The sequence below is a fragment of the Dendrobium catenatum genome, unplaced genomic scaffold (assembly GCF_001605985.2).
Source record: "Dendrobium catenatum unplaced genomic scaffold, ASM160598v2 fragScaff_scaffold_908, whole genome shotgun sequence".
NCBI classification, from domain to species: Eukaryota; Viridiplantae; Streptophyta; class Magnoliopsida; order Asparagales; family Orchidaceae; genus Dendrobium; species Dendrobium catenatum.
Window position 1 is genome coordinate 297,706 of NW_021319370.1, and position 16,709 is coordinate 314,414.

Here is a 16,709-nt window from a genome sequence, read left to right on the forward strand (position 1 = left end):
GGGGGTCCTGCTGAGGTGGGTTATGATGGGGAGATTGGTGGGTGGTTTGATGAGTGAATATTTCATGATGAGATAGAGGGCTTTCTGATAGATATTTCTTGATGTTAATCAGATCAATTTCAGCCTGAGAAACTCCTTGGAGGATATAAAAATCTGCAAAAAAATTTGTATATCAGCAAAATTTTATTTTTTATAGATGTAGTAATTTAAATTTGATACAAGAGGTACGTTACTTTTTCTTAAATTAACAAATAAATTAGTGGCCGCCTTTATAGTATATGTAATATCATCGGCCTATCGAAGAAAATGAGGCTTTTTGTTAGCATACATAGGAGCATGAATAGAACTATGCTCTAAAATTAAATCTGTATAAGATAAAAGAAAATTTTAGCAAATGAATTATAAAATTTAAATAAAATTTTGAATGAATTTAGCACTCACAATTAGCAGAGGCTTAAATTTGTTGATGTAATCTATTGACTTCTTATTTGAAATCTTGGATGAGGCTTTATTAAACTCTCAAATTAAAAATTCTCTAATCGGTCCCGTCCGGTTTATTGACAAAAAATTATTTTTATTATTTGCTATTTTTTAAACCAATTGAGGGGTTTTAAAGCTATTAAGTTGAAAAAATAAATTTGAATTTAAATACATAATAAACGTCCTTAACGTAATCTCGGGGGGGGGGTTGTCTGTCTTAATTTTCAATGATGTAACTAATGTATGTGCTAAGGAAAGTCATGATATTTCTTCTTCTTTATTTGGTAGACCAATAAGAATGGTCACTTCATCAGCAGTGAAAGGAATAAGCTGACCTTTTAGAATAAAACATTCTTTGAAATATTTCAACTTGAGATCAACTCATAAATAAATGGGACATTTTACTCAAACCCAAGAAATTAAAAAATTGTATGATTTTTAAACGATTCAATCTGTCCACGACTTCAGGAGAAATTTGCTGAGCAAAATTATCACAGATTATTCGAAAAGTCGAAACATAGCATCGGTAGGTAATAGGATGAACATATATCTGAAAAATTAAGGTTAAAAAGATATAAAATAAGTAAAAAAAGATAGTTATAAAAAGTACAAAATACGTACAACTTATGCATAAAATTCGCACAACATACATATAAAGTACCCACAACATATGCATAAAGTAAGCTCAACATACGCATAAAATACTTACAACATAGGCACAAGTACACAGTATACGCACAACATACGCATAGAGTACTCAGTGCTTATACACAGCGTACGCACATCCTACGTGTAACATTGGTACAAACTATTCTGTTTTAGAAGTTTGTTAGGGTTTAATTGTTTAAATTTAGTTAGAGTTTTGATTTTAACTTTTAACATAAACCTTAAATACAAAGAAAATACGATGACATCAAACATTTAAAAAGTTTCGAGAAGTAACGCATACGTATAGCGTAAGCATAAAATACGAAGAACTTCATAACTCTAAACACATACACATAGCATAAGCATAAAATACGTAGAACTTGAATAGAAAAAATGCTAGCAAATTACCTTTCTCTTTGGTGGTGACGACATCTGAGAAGGAACTGAGTGAATGCTTGAAATTGCTCATGTGTGAATGCTTGAAACGTATGCCAGAAGTTGAAAACTGAAAAACCACGTGAACTGTAAATTTTTGTGCTATTTTATCTTTTCCAGGGTTTAACTGTTGAAGCCACGTCGACATTTCACTAGGCAATCCACGTTGGCAATTGGGGGGTCTGAACTGAAAAAAAAATATTAGGTTAGTTTTTTTTTTAATTTTTAGAGGCGGATGCCTTAAAACTGTGAGGAGAGGCGTGCCTTAGTAAACTTGAGGCGTACGCCTCAAAACCTGAACTTATTGTGTGGGCTTTGAGGCTTAAAAGGGCCATATTGCAGTGAAGCGTGCCTGTTATTGTGCAATTTTAAACCATGTACTTATACATATTTTTTCAATTTTATTTATTTATTTCTTTATATATTTTATATACATTTCATAATATTTGACATTTATTCTTATTTCATTTCAATTAGTACATTAGCACATTTGAAATATAGCAATAAAGATATAACCATTTTTATTTTTTTTCCATTTAATGTGTATATGCACGTTGCTTCCCTTACCAATACCATATGGTGGTTAACTCATATAAGTTGCATGCTTATCATTTTCCCTTTTTTATTTACTAATTTATGCTTTTATTTATAATTTATAAGTTATATCATTTTTTTCTTCATTCTTTACTTGCATTCTTATATGTATATTAGTATTATATATCTATATATTTCATCTTTGTTTTTTTTTTCATTTACATGTGTTTTAAATCATTATATATATCTTTTTCATATATTCATATACCTTTATACTCTCATGATATATCTCTTTCTATTTCTTTTTACTTAGGTGTCAATTCGGGTCAACGGGTCGGGTTCGGGTCGAACCCGAGTTGACTCGTGTCTAAACGGGTCAACCCTAACCCGACCCGGTTATAAAAATAGGTCAGGTTTTTCAACCCGGATCCGACCCGTGCGGGTTATCGGGTTGACCCTACCCGTGACCCGTGATGCAGGTGAGGATCGCAAACCTAACTGCGACTGCGACCGCTTGAGTTCTGTCGCGCTGATTCTGAACTCCGACAGCATGAGGTAAGGCTAGTGCCTCTCTCCTGGTCGTCCCTATCACCATGCATTGTAACCCAGTGAATTACATAGGGCGTTGGAGGCAACGGCCTTTAGCGAGCCACCTGCTTCACAAAACTTGCCGTAATTGGTGCGTGGTGACGTGAAAGGGCTTGGCGGCAGCGGGGAGGAAAAACAATTACCTCCCTGGCCTTCGCATTAGCGGCAATGAGGTGTACATATTGGTGTCGAGAGCTTCGGCGACGATGGCCTTTAGCGAGCAAATGAAGACGGATATCTGGTATCAGCCTTTAGTGGCTGCCTTTGGTGAGCAAACGAAGAGGGAGAGATGGTGTAGGCTGTGGCTGTAGGGGTTAGGAGGGAGATCCAGTGTTCCGTTAGTTGTGTGCAGGAAGATGCATGTAGAGATGTAGGGAAAGGAGTTGGGAGCACGAGTAAACTTAGCGAAGTTTGTGAATGGGGTGTGCGAATTGACCCGGCAGACAGACATTTTTTAATATTTCGGGTCAAATCGGGTCAAAGTCGGGTTAGCGGGTTGACCCGGACCTGACTCGATTTTTCAAACGAGTCAAGAACTGCAACTCGAACCCGGATTTTTCGGGTCGGGTTATTGGGTCGAGTCAATAATTGACACCCGTATACTTATATGTATTTTTCTATTTTATTTATTTATACATTTCATAACATTTGATATTTGTTCCTTTTTAATTTCAATAAGTATAGAAGCACCGTCTAAATGTATTAATAAAGGTACAACCATTTTTATTTAACGTATATGCGCATGTTGCTTTCCTAATCAATATCATACGGGAGTTAACTCCTGTAATTTGCATGCATAATTTTTTTTTTATTTACTCATTTATGCTTTTATTTATAATTTATAAGTTATATCATTTCTTTCTTCATTTTTCACTTGTATTCTTATATGTATATAAGTATCATACATATATATACTTTTCATCTTCACTTTGTATTTCTTTTACATTTATTTTAAATCATTATATATATCTCTTTCATATATTCATATATCTTCATTACTCTTATTAAAATTTATGTATATTTTCATTCATAATAATTTATATATCAAATTTTCACCATCATATATGTATTTAAATTTACATTGCCTTACTCATAATAGTCTTAAAAAATAAGTAAAATGATGATATAAAATTTTTCTCTCAGAATTTAAATGAAATACTATAATGAAATTATACACAACTGTAATTATCCATTTGAATGTTTTGGCTTCAGCTCCTTTTAAATCTTCGACTCTTGAGATAATCTTCCTTACTGCAATTTCCAATCTCCTTTTTAGGATTTGTATTAGCTTCAGTTGTCACCTTCGTATATTAGGTTAACCATTTATCCACTCAATAAGTTTTTTTGTTTTTCTCTTTGAATTAAGACACTCCCAGTCCACATCAGGTTTCTCCTTCTCCTTCTATCGATAGAAATGAAAATCCACTGATTTGTTTAACCCAAAATTTTCTTCACTTCCTTTTTTAGTTTATTCTTTTTCTTCCTTCTTCTTTTTAGCCGCTTCTCTCGATAAAAACTTCCTCATGTGTTTTTCAACCTTATGAGAGTGAGTGAATTGAAGATATTATTCATAATGAGGTTAGTTTTCACTCTTGTATGTGTTTGTTCACTAGATCACACGGTCCAATCCGTCCATCCGTCCGATCAAGTCGCTTGGGATCCCCTGTTAGGTCCACCCAAGTTGTCTGTTTGGCTCCTTCAAATTGATGTTAAGAGATATACAATTTAAATAAATCAGATAGGTTCGGTTATTACAATCTCTCATCCTTATAAGAATTTCGTCTTCAAAATTTAAAATCAAGAATAAATATCTTATCTTAATTAAATAGACGAGGATATTAAATTTTCATTTCTTCTTTCTTCTAAGTGACATCTCTTTCTATTCAATATTTTCATAAAATCTTCATAGAATGTATCTTTCGATTCCACAATTGTTTCACATCATATTTTAATATTCTTTCAGGTTTTTTAACATATTTCAAATCAGGCTGCAACTCAATTGATTTTGATTGGATTCTCTTTGACTCTTCTTATACATACTTCCGAAGCATTGATATATGAAACACATTGTATATCTCTTGCATATGTATTGGTAGGTTCAATCTGTAGAACATATTTTTATTTTCTCAATAATTTCAAAAGAACTAATGAATTGTGGGCTCAGTTTTCTTGTCTTCCCAAATCATTGTGCACTTTTCATTGGACTGATTTTAAAGAAAATACATTTCCCTATTTTAAACTTAATTGGCTTGTGCTTTGCATCATAATCTTTTCATTGTCTGTCATGTAGTAGCCTTTAATATGTTTCTGATCAATCTGATCTTGTTGGTAGCATTATTCACTAGTTTAGTACAAATTATTTGTATTTTACCTATTTTTGGCCAACGCAAGGGTGTTTTGCCCTTTCTTCTATTGAGATCTTCGTACGGTGCCATTCCTATGTTGGATTGAAAATTGTTATTATATACAAATTCAATCAAAGTTATATAGGTCTCTCAATTTCCTCTAAAATTCAATACACATAATCTAAGTAAATCATCTAGAGTTTGAATTGTTCTTTCTGATTGCCTCTACTCTAAAAATCAATCTGGTACCCATAGTTTCGTAAATCTTTTTCCACAATCTTATAGTGAATCAGACATCTCTATAAGAGAATATTGATTTTGGAATAGCATGCAATCTCGTAATTTCATAAATATATATTTTTGTCAATTCCTTCGTTGAATATATCTGTTTGATTTGTAAAAAATGAACTGATTTGGTTAATCTATCTATAACAATCCATATAACATTTCTACTTTTTCTTGACCTGGGTAATTCAATTATAAACTCCATTGCAATATCTTCTCATTTCCACTCAGATATCAGTAACCACCTAGCTTTTGATGTTTAGCTTTAATCATTTTACAAGGAATACATTTTGCCACAAATTCTATAACATTCTTTTTTAATCTCTGCCACCAAAATAACCCTCTCAGTTCTTGATACATATTTGTACATATTTGTGCTGCCTGGATGAATTTCATAGGTAGAGAGGTGAGCTTCTTGTAATATTTTTTCTTTAAATTGCCAACATTTGGGATACTAATTCTGCCCTTATATTTTAATAATCCTTCATCATCGAATTTAAAATTTTTTAACAATCTTGCTTGCACTTTTTTTATGATTTTTTTTTTGAAATTTTACATCTTGAGACAATGAATTTAATACTCTATCCTCCAAAGTGGATTGAATTATCAACTGATTTAATAACATGTTTTTAGTGTCTTTGTGATTCACCAATGAAATCTCTAGTCTTTCCATATCTCTATACTAGGTAATTAACCAATTTGCATATTCAAGGGAAGATCTCATTGCAAAAGTGGGATAGAGGAGATGGATGGGTGCAGTTGATATAGTGAAGCTCTATTATTCCCCCGAGCATTCAAGTCGATCTATTACGACCAGCGCGGTTGTTCGTATTTCATTTTCTTCTTCCAAGCCCTGAAACTAAAAAAAGAAAGCACTCACTGAATTACTTACGGAATCTCGTCTTTCTCTCTTAGCCGATCATTTTTGATGTGTCCGGGTCGATCAGAGGTTCGGCTTGCTTCTCCCCCACCCAGCGAACTCCAGCATCAAAGCTGTAGTTTAGGGAGCGCCCGAGGACGAACAATGTACTCGCGCAAGGTTGCGTAGCAAAGAAAGAAAAAGAACAAGCAACGGCGAAAGCCGTAGCGCATCCGTTTTCTTGCTGAGCCCTGTAGTTTTTCACCTTCAATTCAAAAGAAGGCGCCAGCGCTTTAGTAGTGACCCGGGTCCCGGGTTGCTTTGGCGCGCCCCACCCCAACGTGAGAGTCTTGCCTGTGTTGTACTTGACTTGACCCCGCTTGCTGCTTGCTGATCGCTGTATGAAAAAATGACACGAAGCTGGATATGAGTAGATGTTGTTGGTCGAAAACAAAACGGCTCTCATGAACAATGGAACAGAATGTTCTCGCTCGATGCTTTTCTTTTTTGTATTTTCATATTCAGAGTTCTGGCAAACTTCGAAACTCAAAACTCAACCGTGAAAAGAATGCTACAATGTTCTAAATTCTCAACTTCACACGCCCCCTTACTTCGCGACCTCCCACTACTTCATCTACCGAAATGACTGGGCAGATCTAATGTCTTCTAGCATGAAACCAGCTCATGATCCTTAGGCTATACAGCATGGAGCAGGCAGAGAGATGAAAGGACCACCTTCTCCTGTTGATCGGAATCTATTCTCTCATTTCATAGCTGAAGTGCTACTTCACTTAGTCTTAGTAGTAGAAACTCGGAGAGACAGACAGAGAGAGGACTCTCTCATACTTGCAAACTTCTAGGATGAAAATTTGGCAGGAATAGTGGAAGCCTTGCCACTCGGTAGAGTGAGTATACTTAGCGAACTGGCAGGACGCGGAGATCAATTGATCAATATGCATATCGAGAGTGGATGGTTTACCGCCGCCCCCCTTGTCCTGTCCTGGAGGCTCTCCGGCCGGGGAGGCAAAGAAAGAGGATTGCTATCGTCACCCTTTCCCCCGGTGTATGTGAAAAAGAAAAAGTGACTCACTTTTTTCTGGTCCAAAGAACGAGAGTCGGCTTCCTGAAGTCCGTTGTTCCTCAATAGCTCAGCGGTAGAGCGGTCGGCTGTTAACTGACTGGTCGTAGGTTCGAATCCTACTTGGGGAGATTTTCTGTTTTCTGAATTCGAATTTCTAGTGATAGCTTTTCTTACCTAGCGACCCCTGTCCAACCAGATTGACCCAGTGGATAAAGAAGGAATACAGAAACAAAAACAGCAATTGGAGCAGAAAATGCAATTGCATTAGAAGGTCGCAATTGAACAGATAGAGCAAGTTCGAATTGACGTAACATGAAACCTATTAGCCGAGAGCAACAAAAGTCCACAGACCGCCTAATCCAGCGAGTCAAATCTGCTTGTGCTTCAGGGCCCAAAGAATGTGCTAAACGAGTAGAAACCGCAGCAGTGAAGAAATTACAACCAATAGGAACTGGCCAATCGTATACCGTTCCAAAAGTTGTACCTGTGAACCAACCGAAAGAAGCACAAGGCACGTAGTGAATAGGCCGGACCAGCCTAAACAAAGACAAAAACGAAACGGTCCCTCCGTAACCAATCATCCATAAGACTTCTCAAGAAAAAAATCCACTTCTACAATTGAATCTCTATCGAATTGAAATATCAGAATAGCTTCTAGAGTAATGATTGGTCAGGTCCACTCACTTTTTCTTTCTGGTTTGATAGGAACAATGGCGAAGTAGGAAGACTTTGGTTTGGCGATTCATAATTCATAATAGGGGTTGTTGGATATTGATGTCTCAGGACAAAAAAATGGAAGAATGAGACATGAAGAGGATGACTATGTCACTACGGGGAAGACTCCTCCTAATCAGAGCAATTCAGAATTCTCAGAATGATGAAATGTTCAATCTGAAAACTAGAACTCATAAGAATAAGAACTCATTCTAAGTGGTCGGAAACTAGCAGCAGAATCGTCAAACGGGACATCAAAAGTCAAGTGGGAAGTTTCTTGTTGGTTGAGGTTCCTCACCTCACTCTCGTATAGGTCAACTTTTTCTTCGCCACTAGGGGCAACGAAGTCCTTGGTAATTAGCAAGGGGGGAAGGCAGATCTCCACTCATTCATGAAGTGCCCGCGGTGAGACGCGACCCACAACAAACGAGGGGGGTGGGGGGAGACCGAAGAAAGAAGAAGAGTCTTTTTTGCTACACCGGGATCAGCAGCTTCCAGTGAAGACAAAATGGGTCGGGCAGGAAAAAGTTGGAGGATCGGGCGGGGAAAACGGGGTTCGAACCCGCGACTTCTGGCGTGACAGACCAGCACTCTAACCAACTGAGCTATTTCCCCCTTTCGTCACTACTGTCGATTCAAAAAGTAACCTACCGGTTCGGTTACGCAAAAAGTAGCTGTACAACAGAATGCCATTCTTGGTACTTTTTTCTTTGATTTGAGTAGTACGACAGTATAAACAAACGGTTCTGCTCGCTTAGACTAGGGGCTCCGCGCTCTGCTCTATCAGCTATCAGTTAGTTTTGAAAAGAAAGAAAAGAAGAAGTTTTGAAAAAAACACAACTGAAGCCTACATCCCACTATGTCAGGGTTCCCTGTTCCTATGAACCTTGAGTCAATAGGTAGGGTCAACTATACCAAAGTGGAAGGGCCACTATATAAGCTATTAGTGGGCTTGTTTTTTCTTTGGTTGAAACGTACCGCTCATAACGGGAATATTGTAGGTTCGAGCCCTACTAAGCCCATCTGACCTGCTTCATCAATGATTCCGGTAGTCACCTGAACCACTTTCTCGGGCCTGGATGCGAAAGAAGATTCGATCAACGTACCAGGTTTGCCCTCTTGTGAGAAGGACGGTGATGAATTGTGTTCTCAGTGCAAAAGGAGTCCGAAGAGAGAGAAGGTAAGTAGAGCAGTCCGGCAGCTGTTCGGGGGTCAGCTTTGGGAACTGGACCTCCTCTTTGCTATTGAAGCTCTCGATCCGATCTTAGCCTACTCCCCCCCCGAAAGGAACATCTTTTTTTATCCGGCCTACGACATCAGGCTCCTCTTCTATTCTATATTGAAGCAATAAGCTGGGCTATCTCTTGCTTCAATTTGCAGCGGTTGCAAGTCAACCCCACAGTCTATCTTAGTCATTGAGGCTAAAGTGGGCAGAGCATCTGCAAACTTCTTCTTCTCACGACTGAGATGAAAGAAAGTGACTTCGATACGCCTCCTTCCTCTAATTGGTACAGCTATCACTAATTCCTTCTATTCGGCCTATAGGTGATAGAGAATCTTCCTAGTTAGAATATAAGGTAGGAAGGTAATGAAGCTAAGCCGATTCGTTCACATCTGTCCTGACTAACCGGAAAGTAAGCACTATTCCACTAATCGCTTCGACCCTTCCTTTAGATATCATGTGCCCATATTCCTAAGACCGATTTACATCAGCAGACGATTTGATGTATGAGTTGGATCCATTATCCATTAGGTTCGTCGTAAAGACTCTCAAACAGTAAGGACGAAGGAAGGAGAAATCCTCCATTCATCTTAGATTTGAAGAGCGAGACCTTGAAGAGTGAGTATGACACCTAGGACGGATGCTCCAACCAAGACTGTGATGGCCTTAGCATTAGCAGCCCTAGTGGATTGCTTCCGGGTTTCCCGGTTACGGTTACTTACTATTCTATCTCCAGACATTCTCTCTGACTGATTCTTTTCTATCTTCTCTTTTGATGTTCGAACGATGTGTGTGAAGTATATTCTATTTTCTCAAAAGGCGCGCAGCGTTGAACTTAGACACGATAGTTTTCTTGTTTAGTTTCACAGCTCTCATGCATGAGAATCACAGCAGTATCCAACCGCTATCTTGGTCTGGGTCTGCCTTAAGGCCATCCAAAAGGAAAGATCACTCCTATATGCAGCCTTGCTCACGAGACTCCCAGACGCACCTTGGTACTTCTATTAGCTAATCAAGGCTAGTGGAGCAAAGGGAATCCTCCGAGGATTGGCCAAAGTGAGTATTCCTTAGTTTTTAGTTTACTGAAAGTGTTTTAAGGAAAGATGCTTTACCCTTCATACGAGCTATTCGAAGTATGCTCATCCGAGACAACTCAGCCAATTCTTTATCGGATAAACGTGTCAAAGACTTTTTCTACTTTCTGATCGCTGGTCAATGAAAACCCTAGATCCTTAGCTAGCGCCTTTTCTGGCTCTGGGTCAAATAACCTATCGTAATTGTATCTAAAGTGGGTAGGGTAGCCTCCCTCTTCCTTTCACACTATTGCTCCTTCATTGACTGTGTAATGACTTGTACTGCTTGACTTTCTTACTGATTTACTGCGCATGCCAATGAAGTAGGATGCGTAAGACATGTAATTGTAAGTCGAAGAAGACGCTTCGCGCCTCTTTCTTTTAGCGGTGCTGTTCCTGCTACTAGTTAACGTCTTCGCTTTAAGGAGATTGGCCATTCAATCGATTACAGCTAATAGAATAAGAAAGAGAATAACTCATTCTGCATTTACTCTTTATTGAACATCTACTAAAAAAATAGCTTACCATAGTGAAATTAGCCGTCTATTTCTTATTAGCTAATTCCCGTGAAATCGAATGAGAATCGATGTCCCACCTATCCAAAATTTTGTGAATTTCTTAGTGTGAAAAGGATCTCACATTTTCTTTATATAAACACAGGTCTTCAGTTTATGTTCCGACTTTGATCTTTCGCGCTCTGGTTTACCGTTTCCGCCGTGGATCTTCTCTCGGTTAGGTTCTCCCCCCTACCTCTCCCTAACTCGCTATTTTCACTATAGATATAGATAACTAGCTATCGCTTCTACAACTCCGCTCTGACCCTCCACTTAACCTTTCCCTTACCTTACGGTACACTAGTTGAATCAAGCCTCCTATCCCGGGAAATCTCGTTTCATAGTGAAGTAGGTCCCTGTTGTCACGGGTGTGGGGCACTTTGGCTGTCTTAACCTAACCACCGCAGAGGTAAGCGCAGGTACAAAGTGTATAAACCGCTCAAATCTTACTGAAAAAAAAACCGATGTGAGTGACTGGGGGGATGTAGCTCAGATGGTAGAATCGAATGTGTAGATAGCCAAAAGAAAAGGATTGGAAATGAAAAATTGGAAAGCGGAAACAAAGGCGCTAGTGAAAGTTCATATGCACGAGATTCTACAAAGACCCTTATTAGCCATTAGTACATCAGATTAGGCAATAGTAAAGATTTAGATCCATAAAGACTTGCCTAATTTAGATCATCTTAAACTTTGGAAAGATTTCAAATTTTAAATTCAAAATTTGAACCCTTTCCTAAAATAAGATTAATCTAAATTGGATATTTTCCAAATCTCTTCAAATCTGAAATAATTAGAGATTCTACCCTAATTCCCTTTCCTTAATTAACATCTTAAGTTTGGAAAGGAATTCTAAATTCCCCCAATTAAATCCCCATGTATGGCCGACCCACTTCCTCTCTCTAATCCACTTAATCCCCATTCCCATTAATTCCCCACCCAATCCTGACCTAAGCTGCTGCTCTTTTCTCCCTCCTAATGAATTAAATCCGCCCCATATACTATCTAATTCCCATTTCCAAACCTGTCTCAGCCCTAGCCATCACCTCCCAAGATCTTCCCCACGTTCTCCTCTCGTGCCCCTGTGATTTTTGCTGGCTGTCCCTGTGTTCCAGCTAGATTGACATGTTGTCTTGTTTCCCTGAAGGCCATACGCTGTAGTCCAAAGCTCCCAATACTTTATAGAAGCTATCCACGGTGTTCCCCAACATTTCAAGTTTTTGTCCAGAGAAATTCTGCACCTCTTCCTGCTGTCCAGTTGGACGGGAGATCATCGTATGCTATTCTAAAATTTCAGATTGCTGCCCACAACATCAAAAAAGGTTCTTGGTTGCTGTCCATTTCCTCTCAAGCACCCAAATAGCCACCGAAGCTTTGTATCTCCTGTTTCTTTGGGTAAACCCTTCCCCTAACTGTCTTATCTTCATAGTTGCTTCTCAATTGTGGTTTTATTCAATTCATGAAGATAATGTTAATGTTTTTCCGCTAAAACTTAGTAATCTAAAGAGTTGAGTGAGGGATCCTTGCATAGTTACTAATCTTATTGTTAGCATAAGAATTTTCGTTAAAAACTCTTCCAAGTATGCAACACTAGAGGAATTGACTGTTTTAAGATCTTAATCTCTATGCATGTGATTTGGCCTAAGCTTGTTTTATCGATTTATTGTTTTATCTTATCATTTAAATCAATATAAGTTTTACTTATTATTGTTCTCTAAAATTTAAGCGTGCAAATTTTTTAATCAAATCAATTTTGCGTTCATGTCCTGCATCAAGGGAAATGGAAATGTGGACTTATGTGATTTTGTTTGTTTTATTTGCTCACATGACTTTATCAAATTTTTGTGGGCTCCAAAGATTCATGATTGTTTTTTTAGAAGGCATATTAGTTACAGAGACCGACATTATCTAAAGATTTCATTCTCATTTTGTGAGAAAACGTTCTCTTCACTTTTAACATGTTTCCTCTCTCAAAAGTACAATTTGGCCCTGCCAGCTGCTCCCGCCATCGCGGTTTTGCCGCTTGACTCGCCTGTTTCGTCTGTAGTTTCATTCGGTCTCGCTATTTGATTAGGGTCGGTTCAACGAACTAGCTGGACAATTTCACGAAGCAACGTACCTGCTTCCGCCGGCCCCACCTCATGCAATTTTCCCAAATGATGCAATTCTTCACTCTTTCAATAATCCCAAGGGGATCCCAAGAATCCTTTGGTTACATTCATCCCAACCTTCAACTCTTCTTTCGAGGTTCATCGATATTGAATCAATTGAACGAACTTGTAAGATTTGTTCCACTTTTGGAAGACCTTGCGGAAGCTCATCTGCTAGAAATGCTTTATTTCGTCGGTCAGAAAAATTGGAAGCCCTTATGTCGCCTATAACTCCCATAAAGTAACTGCCAGCTCTTCTGGGCCAATTCAACAACTATTGCACGCCTCTTTGAGGAGAAGTGTCGGTGCATGATAGCACTATTGTCAATGATTATTAGTGTTGGTAGACTGAAATCTAAGGTATACTCGGGACGAGGAAATCATGAGATATTGATTGAGTTTACTTTCAGTTTCTCCACAACTGAGACTAAAATTTCTAAAATTATTCATCCTTAAACGAGAGTTCTTTCTCACGTGTTACGAGAGGTAATTAACTATGAGTGCACGCGTTCATTGGAAGTAACTCAAATCTAATTAATCCTTGATACTACCCACAAAGGAAATCTGATTAACTACAATCTGACTTAAGGAGAATGGAATCCTATAGCTGCAAAACAGAATTCATGCGGATGCATCATTTTTCTTGAGCCAACATCTTGCTTGCAAACAAAGATTAAATAGCCGATGCAAATGAATGTAGAAATTTGTTGGCCAACATGCATGATGAGATTTGCGATGAATGTAGCTCAACCGGTTGTCAACAGCAACATGCAAGCGAGTGCAGTGAGCATAGTCATGTGTTATACATACAAGCGGCTCTCAATAAGCATCTTGTATCACCTACAAATATTAATTAATTTATAACGCACATGCTTATAAAAGAGGCGTGATAGTTGCTATGAGCATAGTAATGTCTTCATGAGTGAAGTATGAAGATTGTAAAGTAAATGCAGAAAAGCTTCATCAAATGCAAACATTTATGTAACATTGTAGGAGACTCGCCACGTATATGACATGCTATCCACCACAAATACAAAAGGAGCTGTGATAAATGTAAGCACTTACAAAGTAGTATTGGAGGATGCCACACTGAATGCAATTCACCAACATACGACAATTGTAAACGATGAGCGTCCTGTATCGCAATGTTATAATTCACCTATAAGTAGAAGCAAAGAATTCTTGATAAAAATTGCGGGCCACTGATAAATTGAAAGCAGTAAGCTTGCAGAGCCAGGCTGTCACACCAGATATTAGCTTATTTGCAAGCAACTGGTGGGAGGCCCATGACGCATCGCACAACGTACATGCCGGGATGAAATAATAATTGAAATCATAACAACAACCAGTATAACACTAGTGAGCTATAAAGTTCATAAAGTTATGTAATTTAAATAAGAATTTATATGCAAGATTATAAGGAAAAATAATAATTGAAATCATAACTGCATCAACTCACAAATATTTACAAAACAACATAAATATTATATTTATGATCATCTTTTATTTTATTTGAAGCATATATGGAATATCATAATTAGTCTTCTAAAGGTTTGACTATCATGTTTCATATAGTTAGTTTCATATAGTTAGTTTTCATAAAAATATTCAATAGAGCCCAAGTAAAACTGACATTTTCGCCATTGAATTACATAGAGGTCCTTTTTGTCTCTTTTGGGGTCCTTTTTGCCCCACTTGTTATATAAGTATCATATCATTTCATAGCCAACCTTTTCTAATTTGATATTCATTATTTTGTCATTTTTCATGCTTTCATATAATAATTCTATCTACTATGTTGCTTGTAATAAAAGAATAAGTTGACATTACATGGTTAAGTGCTTTCTTTTTAACTTATGATAAATTAGGAAAACATTTATTTACTCATTTTATATAAATTTTAAAATATAAATTATAAAAATTCACATATGGTGAGCTCTTTGTATATTTTCACGAATAATATTGGATCAAACACTTACATAGTCTTTTTTTTTCCTTTCTTATTAGAAATGCATTGCAGGTTTTTCTTTTAATAATGATGAGGTGTGTAATCATACGACCATGTCATGAAATATATATCATGCTACAAATATGGTTGTAGTACATTTATGTTTCCCTTGAGAGGCTAGCATTTCGTAGATTTGAAGTATACCATACTGAATTGTATTTTTCATCTTTTTTTTTGGCTTTAACTATTTGTTTGCTAAAAAACGATATTAATGCATGAATTCTGCTTGGCAGTAGTAAGATTCCATTTCCATTAAGCGCTGTGAGTATTCTGGTATAGTAGGCACGGTTGGAGCAGAGCGGCGTGTTTGAACGAACGCCAAAAGGGAGAAAGTGGAGGCCGATTGGATAATCAATGGGAAGTGGGCATTCAACAACATGGAAGAGGGGAGTAGGGCTTTTTAGAGAAATTAAGAGTGTAAGTTCGTTTCTTTCTCTTCCATCCCTTTTTATTGAGTAGATTTGAAATGAAGAGAAAGAAACGAACTTACACTCTTAATTTCTCTAAAAAATCTTCCTCTCCGCTTCCCTGTTGTCGAACGTCCACTTCCCATCGATTACCCAATCTGCCTCCGCCTCCTTCCTTTTGTCGTTCGTTGCCGTTCATTCAAGCACGGAAGCCCGCGACTGTACCGCTTTGCTCCAACCGTGCCTCCTATACCGGAATACCAATTGCTTTTTTTTTATTTTCTTTGCTACGAGTGCCTTTTCTTATTTGATAATAAGTGTCCTGTACTATTTCTACTAAAATACCTAACTTGTGTGAAACCACTCACAAAATGAAATCTGCTCTAGCGTATATAATTTGCATAGGTTTAATTCTTTGTTTCTCTCTTTCTCAAATCCATTCATAAGTATAAGTATTCTTTATTTCTCTCAAAACCACTCACAGGTTTAATTTTTTTTGTATTCCTCCCCCCTCACAAATTTAATTATTGTTATTCCTTCCAAACTTCTCAAATCTACCACAATTGCCTTATGAAATTATGTCAGACTTTAGTTAATAATTTAAGATTTATTCTTTATCTGTTAAATTCAAAATTTAAATAATCAGGAATAATTAAATCAAAGGCTATCATGCCGATCATTTCAAATCCGATTGAGATAGTGTCAAATTCGAGACCTCACATCGTTGATTTTAAATCCAGTCGGGAAGAATTTCAAGTGAAGCCCTCGCGTCGTCGATCTTAGATCTGTCTGGGATGAAATTGAAAACCTCATGTCGTTGATCTTAGATCCAATCGAGATGATTTTGAAATGAAGACCTCATGTCGTTGAGCTTGGGTCTGGCCGAGCTAGTTGCAAATTCAAGGCCTCGCGCAATCAACCTTGGGTCCGACTGGGAAGAAATTATAAGCAAATGTCGTCCTAACTTTCCCGCGAGGGGAGGGGGCGTCAGGAGGTTGCCGAAATTCTCTGAAATTTATCATAGTTTTCTCTTGGAGCTATTGGAAAGTAAAATTTTGTGAGTTTATTTTTTTTGAAATAATCATTTCAATTAATTCATTTTGATGTAGACAAAAGGGGGGTCAACACTAGTCCAAAATAAATCATATTTTGGCTTCTCTTGAGTCTAGTAATTCATCATATTTGAGCTAAACTTTTAATTCATTTATGAGCTGGGCTTCAGTTCATTTATTGAACTAAGGGTTAGCTCATTATGAGCCAACTCTCTAAACAACTATACAACCCAACAACCGCATCTCTCAACTCAACAAGAATCTATAAACTTCTATA

The 16,709-nt window shown here is 37.4% G+C and overlaps 1 protein-coding gene and 2 non-coding genes across 6 annotated transcripts in view; 2 read left to right on the forward strand and 1 right to left on the reverse strand.

Moving 5' to 3' along the window:
- LOC110112796 overlaps nucleotides 1–16,709 on the forward strand; it is an 81,626-nt gene that overhangs the window by 25,300 nt on the left and 39,617 nt on the right. The gene's annotated exons all lie outside the window — the stretch shown is intronic.
- TRNAN-GUU lies at nucleotides 7,312–7,383 on the forward strand. The gene has a single exon. It is a non-coding gene; the product is annotated as a tRNA-Asn (tRNA).
- On the reverse strand, nucleotides 8,511–8,584 carry TRNAD-GUC. Its single transcript has one exon. It is a non-coding gene; the product is annotated as a tRNA-Asp (tRNA).